The sequence below is a fragment of the Cibotium barometz genome, chromosome 23 (assembly GCF_041138505.1).
Source record: "Cibotium barometz isolate CiBa-2024 chromosome 23, ASM4113850v1, whole genome shotgun sequence".
Lineage (NCBI taxonomy): Eukaryota > Viridiplantae > Streptophyta > Polypodiopsida > Cyatheales > Cibotiaceae > Cibotium > Cibotium barometz.
Window position 1 is genome coordinate 42597098 of NC_141068.1, and position 8565 is coordinate 42605662.

Genomic DNA, 8565 nt, shown 5'->3' on the forward strand with positions numbered 1-8565 from the left:
GCATATATGGCAAAGGTTGTGCAGGTTGTAGAGCCCACATGCATTGATGAGGCTGTTGGAAATGTGTGTTGGGAGAAAGCTATGGATGAGGAGATGGATGCACTATATGGAAATGAAACTTGGGATTTAGTGCAATTGCCTGAAGGCAAGAAAGCCATTGGATGCAAGTGGGTGTACAAAGTAAAACATAACAGTGATGGAAGCATAAACAGGTATAAGGCTAGGTTGGTAGCCAAAGGATATGCGCAGACATATGGCATTGATTATGAGGAAACTTTCAGCCCAGTTGCCAAGATGGCAACAGTGAGAGTTGTGATAGCAGTGGCTGCGTCAAAGCAATGGTCTTTACATCAGATGGATGTAAAGAATGCATTCTTGCATGGGGATTTGCAAGAAGAGGTGTATATGTTGCAGCCACCTAGTTATGAGGATGTGAGTCACCTGGTTATGAGGATGTGAGTCACCCCGAGCATGTTTGCAGGTTGAAGAAAGCCTTGTATGGCTTAAAACAAGCACCAAGAGCATGGTCTGACAAGATTTCTGAATATCTTGTCACTATTGGCTTTCATGTAGCCAATGCAGATTTCTCGCTGTATGTGAGACATGGTGATAGAGGGGTTGTGCTTGTTGTCATCTACGTAGATGACTTGATCATTATGGGGGACCATGATGCAGAGATCTTTGATGTAAAGATCTTGCTTAGACAGAAGTTCAAGATGAAGGATCTGGGGGAACTCAGATATTTCTTGGGCATTGAGGTGATTAGGTCACCACATGGTATTGGATTACTGCAGAGACAGTATGGCTTGGACATATTGTCCAAGTATGGTATGAGAGGCTGTAAGCCTATCTCAGTGCCATTGGATCAGAATGGCAAGTTGAGTGCAGATTCAGGAGAGATTTTGGAGGATCCTACTATGTATAGGCATATAGTAGGAAACTTGATCTACATGACGATCACCAGACCAGATTTGAGCTATGCTGTTGGGTTGGTGAGTCAGTTTATGTAGGTTCCACGGAAATCGCATTTGGATGCATTGAGATGCATACTGAGGTATGTGAGGTCTACTTTGCATTGTGGACTATTCTATGAGACTGGGACAGAGATATGTGTACATGGGTACACAGATGCTGATTGGGCTGGTAGTATTTCAGATAGAAGATCTACCAGTGGATTCATGTTTTCTTTGGGGAGTGCTGCTGTGACTTGGAGCAGCAAGAAGCAGCCTACGGTTGCTCTATTTAGTACATAGGCCGAGTACAGAGGAGCTGCTATGGCAGCATATGAGGTAGCTTGGTTGAGAAAGCTACTTGCAGATTTGGGTCTATCAGTGGATAGACAAGTTGTCATTTTTTGTGACAACATTAGCAGTATACAGTTGGCCAGGAACCCAGTTTTTCATGCTCGCACAAAGCATATAGAGGTCCACTACCATTTCGTCAGAGAGAAGGTCTTGGCAGCAGGAGACCTTGTTTATGTCAGCACACAAGATCCGGTAGCTGACATCTTCACCAAAGCATTGGCAGTAGGAGACCTTGACCTTGTTTATGTCAGCACACAGGATCAGGTAGCTGACATCTTCACCAAAGCATTGGGTACAGAGAGAAGCTCCGCAGATTCAGAGCTTCGCTTGGTGTACATGAGATGGAGTTGAGCTCGAGGGGGAGTGTTGAGATATCGAGCTCGTCTAGTGAGGCGGTGGACACTGATGACCCGCCTGGGGGATAGGCCCCACACTTACACCACTAGCATGGTTGGTGAGATCTTGGGTGATATGCGGCCAGTGGGATGACAGGATGTGTGACAGCCATTTTAGAGACTGGCACAGTTATAGCGCCAGCTCATTTAGGTGGGTTCACACTATAGAGAACCCGTGTATGTATTGGTTGAGTACCTTTCATATTGTGAGTACTCTTATCTTGTATATGGTGTGTTGAGTGTTGAGTGAAGAAGAAGAAGATTTTCAGCCTCTCACCTTGTGTGTTCTCTATTAGGGTTTTGTGAGTGTGTGTGTGCTTGCAAGAGCTCAAGCTCTCTTCCCCCCTACATCAATGCTAACCCCAAAGATTAAGTAGGAATGGAGAGCAGTGGTTTTTCCACCTCAACTCATGTGCCAACACCACCTTCAAAGAAGTCAGAGGATTTCGTAGACGCAAGGTTAAAAGATATGCCTCCGATGCTAACCCCAAAGATTAAGTAGGAATGGAGAGTAGTGGTTTCCACCTCGACTCATGTGCCAACACCACCTTCAAACAAGTCAAAGGAGTTTGTAGATGCAAGGTAGCAAGATGCATTACCTTGCCCCATTCCTATTCTGATCAAAGAGGAGCCACCCGTGGTGCTAAACCCTAAAGAGCATCATGCACACACTTTCGTTTGACACTGTCGACCCCAAGCCTCAAAAAGATCACTATGACTCCATAACGACTGTGTGTGTCATGTTGCAATACCAACTCGCCAACTGGAACTTGAAAGACAAAGTTCAATCAAGTACATCAATAAAGGTGGCAATAGTGACATCACGGCTTTCGTCATGGATGGGCAAGTGACTGTCCACCTTCACTCAAGTGAGGCTACATAGTAAGCCAAAACCTCATTGTGCATATGTAATGAGATCACCACAACTCCACAACACTCATTTATGCAATGCTCCAACTTGCCAATTATAACTTGAACGACAAAGCTCAGTCAAGCACACCACCAAAGAAGATGATAGTGTAAGTTTATTTGAGGACAAAAGTGAGCACTTCAAAGATTTAAAGTCTTGGTCAAGAAGGAAAAAGGCATGCAAATAAAATGCTTTAGATCAAATTATGGGGGAGAGTATTTCTTCAATAAGTCCAATGATTTCTTGAGAAAGTAGGGAATCAAGAGACAATGTACGGAATCAAGAGACAATGTACATGCAGGTATACTCTACACAATAGAATGCTGTTGTACAAAGGAAAAATAGGCACATTGCAGAAATAGCGCGTGCCTTGACATCTGAAAAGAATGTCAAATTATTTTTTAGTAGAAGCCGCTTCTATTGAAAAGCAGTAGCAACTGCTTTATAGGTACACATGTATCACCATACGTAAAGGAAAGGAAAAGATAGATAACCCTTTTGTGTCTGATCTGTCAGTAGGTCACTCAGATGTGGATGGTGACTCTAGTGGCTCTAAGCATAGCCTTGATGAGGAGCTTGGCATTCCATCAATAGTTATTCCTACTGCAAGGAGAATTGGGGTTCTTTTGAAAATACTTGGTAGTGATCCAGGTGTACGCACGTCTACGAGGTTAGATACCATGTGTGACATGTTGATATATGATGGATATACATGCCATCATTACATGGTTAAAGCAATACAAGAATTAGAGCCCACTTGTTTTGAGCAGGCACTTAGAAATAAAAGTGGGAAGATGCCATGAATGAGGAGATGGTACGATTAGATACAAATGCAACTTGGGAGTTAATGCCTTTACCTAAGGAAAAGAAGGCAATTAGATGTAAGTGGGTGTATAAGGTCAATCATAGCATATATGGATCAGTGAGCAATATAAGACAAGATTGGTTGCCAAAGAAGGTTATGTAGAATTATGGCATTGACTATGAGGAGACATTCAGCCCGGTTTGCGAGAATAGAAAAACCATGAGAGCTAGCATTGGCTGTGGCTTATAGGAAAAGGGCTTGTCTATAGGCAAAGAGCTTCTCTTTACATTATTAGATAAATGTAAAGAATGCTTTCTTGCATAGTGATTTACAAGAAGAAGTATACATGATGCAGCCACCATGTTATGAGAGTGATACACACACCTAGATTTTATGTGCAAGTTATGTAAAGCCTTGTATAGCTTGAATCAGGCACCCAGAGCATGGTCAAATAAGATCGAGTATTTTATGACCATTAATTTCAGATATCCAATGTAGATTTTTCACTTTATGTAAAAAAGGCAGATAGAGGGATCATGCTATTAGTTATTTATGTGGATGACTTTATTATCACTAGTGATAGTGATGCTAACATCATAATCTCAAGAGACTTTTGAAGCAAAAGTTGAGATAAAGGATTTGGGTGAGTTGTGCTATTTCTTCGGAATAGATGTGGTGAGATCACCTCATGGCTTTTCATTGTTACAGCAGAGGCAGTATGGCTTGAATAAGTATGGTATGATAGACTCTGAGCTGATTTAAGTGCCATTGAGTAGAACACAAAGCTTTTGGTAGATACATGTGAGTTTGTTAACCCAATTCTAGGGTTAACAATATCTACCACCATTATCTTATATCAAGGAGTCACGATAGATACACCAAAGGGTCATACCTTCAAGATATGAAATAATAGTATCCAAAGCTACAACTTGGACGGGCATCCGTAATGGTGTGATGGAGTATTTATGGCGATTCCCACTTCAAGAGCATGTGGTAGCAAGTTAGGATGAAGTCCTAAGTGATGTACTTCATGGATATATTATGACAGTAGTCATTATAATAGAATTAGGCCTCTTATGAGCCTAAAGTGCCCGGTCGGCCATAGTTTAAGTGAGTGTGAATACTTATGGCCATGTATATAAGGGAATTTCTTTCATAATACAATATACTCTCCCATTGTGCAATTGAGTCTTGCTCTTACTAATCTCTCTCCCTAATGCATGCTAGTGAGTGTGTGTAAGTGAAGTGAGGTGAGAGGAGGGACGAGTACGTGTAGTGCAACGTGGCGGTGTGACAACGCTCGTGGGAGGCACGGTGGTGGAATTGCTTCACAAGGAGTTGTAGAGCTTGGAGATCTCAAGGGTTACGAGCTTGGCCATTGGAAAGATCCTCACGACAGTTGCGGTCCACCAGGTAATCTCTTTTTGGATGTGTTTCTATAAGGAGGGTTAGGGTGAGTCTTAACATTTTTTACACCGTTGTTGCCGGCGGCGGTCGCCGTGCCGGGGAGCCATCCGTTGGCTTTTTCCATCGTTTTTTCTCTAATCTACACATGATCCATTGCCCATTATCTTGATTAATGGTTTCACATGAAAAAGATGTGGATTTGATAGTCATTTGTGTGACATTTGGTGTAGAATAGCTCTCTTTTTTGTTTTTGAAAAGAATGCCTTTTGCTTAATTTTTAGTTTTTGTTGTTGTTATTGTGTTTTTTCATGTTCTTAGGGCTTGCACATAGTTTGTATTAGGCTTAGTTTGCATCCATTGCATCACATAATACAATAGAATGTAATTTTTAGTGAATGTTAACTCTCTTAGTGAGAACTAAAATCATTAATTTTAGTTTAATTGTGTGTTTGTTGTTAAAATTGTTTGGATTAGAGTGTTAGCAAGCATTAGAAGTAGCTTAATCTTTCAAAAAAATTCTTAAAACCATAAAAAAACCCTTGAAATTGACTAATTTCTCTTAATGGATTGGTTTTTATCATTAAGAGTGATTAATCTTGTTCAAGAGGTAAAAAATTAGAAAATGTGTTAATCGGATCTAAATTGATCATATGAGTAGTCAAATTTGGTGTTTTTGAGTGTTTTGAGAGCATCTAGATGCATCAAAACACCTAATTACATCAATTTTTTATTAATTAAAAAATTTTGACTGTCTTTGCTTAATTCTATCTTAAAAGATGAGACCACAATTAAGAGTCTAATTAATCTCTTATTTTAGATTAATTTACATATTTGTTGATGCACAAAGATTAGCATTCCCTTGCTCTATCTAATGATGTGCTCAATTGTGTGAATTAATTAGGGATTAGAGGTTAATTAGAGTCTTGATTAGTATAAAAGAGGGAAAGATTAGTGAAAAGATTAATCTTAGATTAATTCTTAATCACTTTTTTACATAATCCATTAAGGCTAATGAGCATTCAATGAGTAGATGCTCATGAGTTGTCAAAATGGTCCATTTTGGGGGTCATTTATGAAGGGTGTAAGGGGTGTCATTAAAAGGTTGACTTTTTTGGTTCCCACTTATCTTTTTGGGAAAATGCCCATATCTCCTTCATTTTAAATTTAAAAATTATATCTCCCAAAAAGAAAAATTTGTATTTCCCACTAGACTAAAAAAATATTAAATTTAATATTTCCATGAAGTCCGATTCACGACGTGAACCATTTTCTGCAACTTCACAGCCAAAGGGTTCACGCTGTAGGAACCGTGCAAAAAAAAAATCAAATTTAATATTTTCGTGAAGTCCGTTTCACGACGTGAACCATTTTCTGCAACTTTACGGGCCAAAGGGTTCACACCCTTCGGAAACCGCGTCCAAAAAAAACCGAATTTAATATTTCTGTGAAGTTCGGTTCACAATGTGAACCATTTTCTACAACTTCACGGCCAAAGGGGTCACACCCTCAGGAACCGCGCCCAAAAAAATAAAAATAAAAAAATCAAATTTAATATCTCTATGAAGTCCACTTCACGGCATGAACCATTTTCTACAGCTTCACGGCCAAAGGGTTCACACCCTCGGGAATTGCACCAATAAAAAAGAAGAATTTAACCTTTTTCGTGAAGTCTAATTCACGACATGAACCGATAAGGGTTCACGGCATAGACCCTTCGTTCATGCGAACACAAAAAAAAAATCAATTAAAACCTGTGAAGTCTGCTTCACGGCATGAACACGGGTCCGTCAGCCAAAAAAAAGAGATTCCAAAAAACACCCTTGTTTGGAGGCCCGTATCTCCTCCTAAATCGTATATCTAATGAAGGCACTCTAGGGTTCATCCGAAAGCTAACATCGAGCTCTTCGACTTTGGACTTGGCTATCCGAAGAAGTCCAAATCGACCATTTTGGCCTTCGACCAGCAACCTCAAAATTCAACCCAAAAATCGAGGCAAAAAACAGCCAAAAACCATGAAAAATAGCGCGAAAACGACGAGCCATATTCGGGCTACTTTTTAAGGGTCCAAACGACAAAATCGCGAAAGCCTTAGGGAAGCAAAGTTGTAGTACTCCAAAAATACTACAACTCCCTCATATAGAGTTTTTCAAAATTCCTTTTGGAACACCCTCAAAAACGTGCTGCAAAACAAGAAAAAAAATCTCGATTTTTTTTCGTCTTAAGAAAGTGATGGAAAATAGGTTTTAGGACCTTCTCTTCCATCTGGGAAGTTACTAGCATACGCTTTTTTTAGAAAATTATCTCAGGTCGTTCACGTGCGTATAGCGCACAAGCTATTTAGGGCGAATGGACACCCATTTGACCCAACGAAGAGTACACCAAGCCTCTTGAGGCTGTATAACGGGCCGTGGGAGAGTATAAAAGGCAAAAAAAAAAACCTTGTGTTTACTCATTAAGGAGCATTTAGGCACTCTGTCATGGCCACGATAGAGGGATTACCAGGGATCACACAAGGACTGAACCCAATGGCTGACATCTTTGAGCCATTGAGATCTATGCCGTAAATGCACCTTCCGATACCATTGGCTATGCCTATAACAAGCGTGTCATTGGGTTTTACATCCCCTATCACTTCGATTCCACCGGGCTTTGGTCCCTTACCTAACATTCTCGCAAATCCTATGAGTACCAACCCTTTCCTAGATGCCCACACCCTGGACATACTAACTAGTCTAAGAAGGGGGATAGACCAAGGACTCAGTGAGTCTCTCCCAACAAGAGCACTCACATACGGCCTTAGTGACTCATACAGAAATATGGCCGTATAAATTTCTAAAATTATGGATAAATACGATGGAACAACAGACCATGTTCAATTCATTCAAATGTTTAAACAGAGATGTGAAGCCTTTGGAAATCCTAATTGTCCCACCAAGGTACATGCATTGAACCTATGCTTAGAGAGAAAAGCTAGTCGATGGTTCATCACATTGATGCCTGCGAGATCAAGACCAACTTCAAAACTTTGAAATCAACCTTTACAAATGGCTTTTCCACAAGGTGATCAATGGAGTGCAGCAAACAGAACTCTATTCAATTGAGTGTCAACCAAATGAATCTATTAGAGATTTTATCCTTGGGATAAAACTCTTGGACTCACGTTGTGAGTAATGGAAAAAATTACACGATATTCAATTGAAGAGATGTTTCATGATGAGCTTGAAGAGATGTTTCATGATGAGCTTGAAGAATAACAACTTACATAACTTGATCATTGTACCCAATCCGGAAACATTCGATCAATGTTGTAAAGAAACAATACGTTTAGATGACAACATGCTAGAAGATGATCATGCTACAAGGTGTTCCTCATCTAAACCAAATGAAGCAATGGCAAAAGAAAGATTGATCTCGGAATTGACATTCCTAGAATTTTATGCAGTCTTGCTTAAAACCTTACAGCCAACATCTCTCTAAAGGAGGATGAGATCCTTCAAAACCAGACATCCTTAATGCCTCTATAAGTGAGGAACGAAAGGCCTTGTGTTGAGTGCAATCACTATGACCATCCCAATCCTCATTGTGCATACAAGGCACCTATTCGTCTATATTGCATATATTGTAAAACCTTTGACCATGATACTAAAAAGTCTTCCACTTCATCCACAATTGACTCAAAACCTCCATCTCCCATGCAACATTAAACAGAAACAGTCCAAAGGGTATAAACTGCTCAAGAAGCAG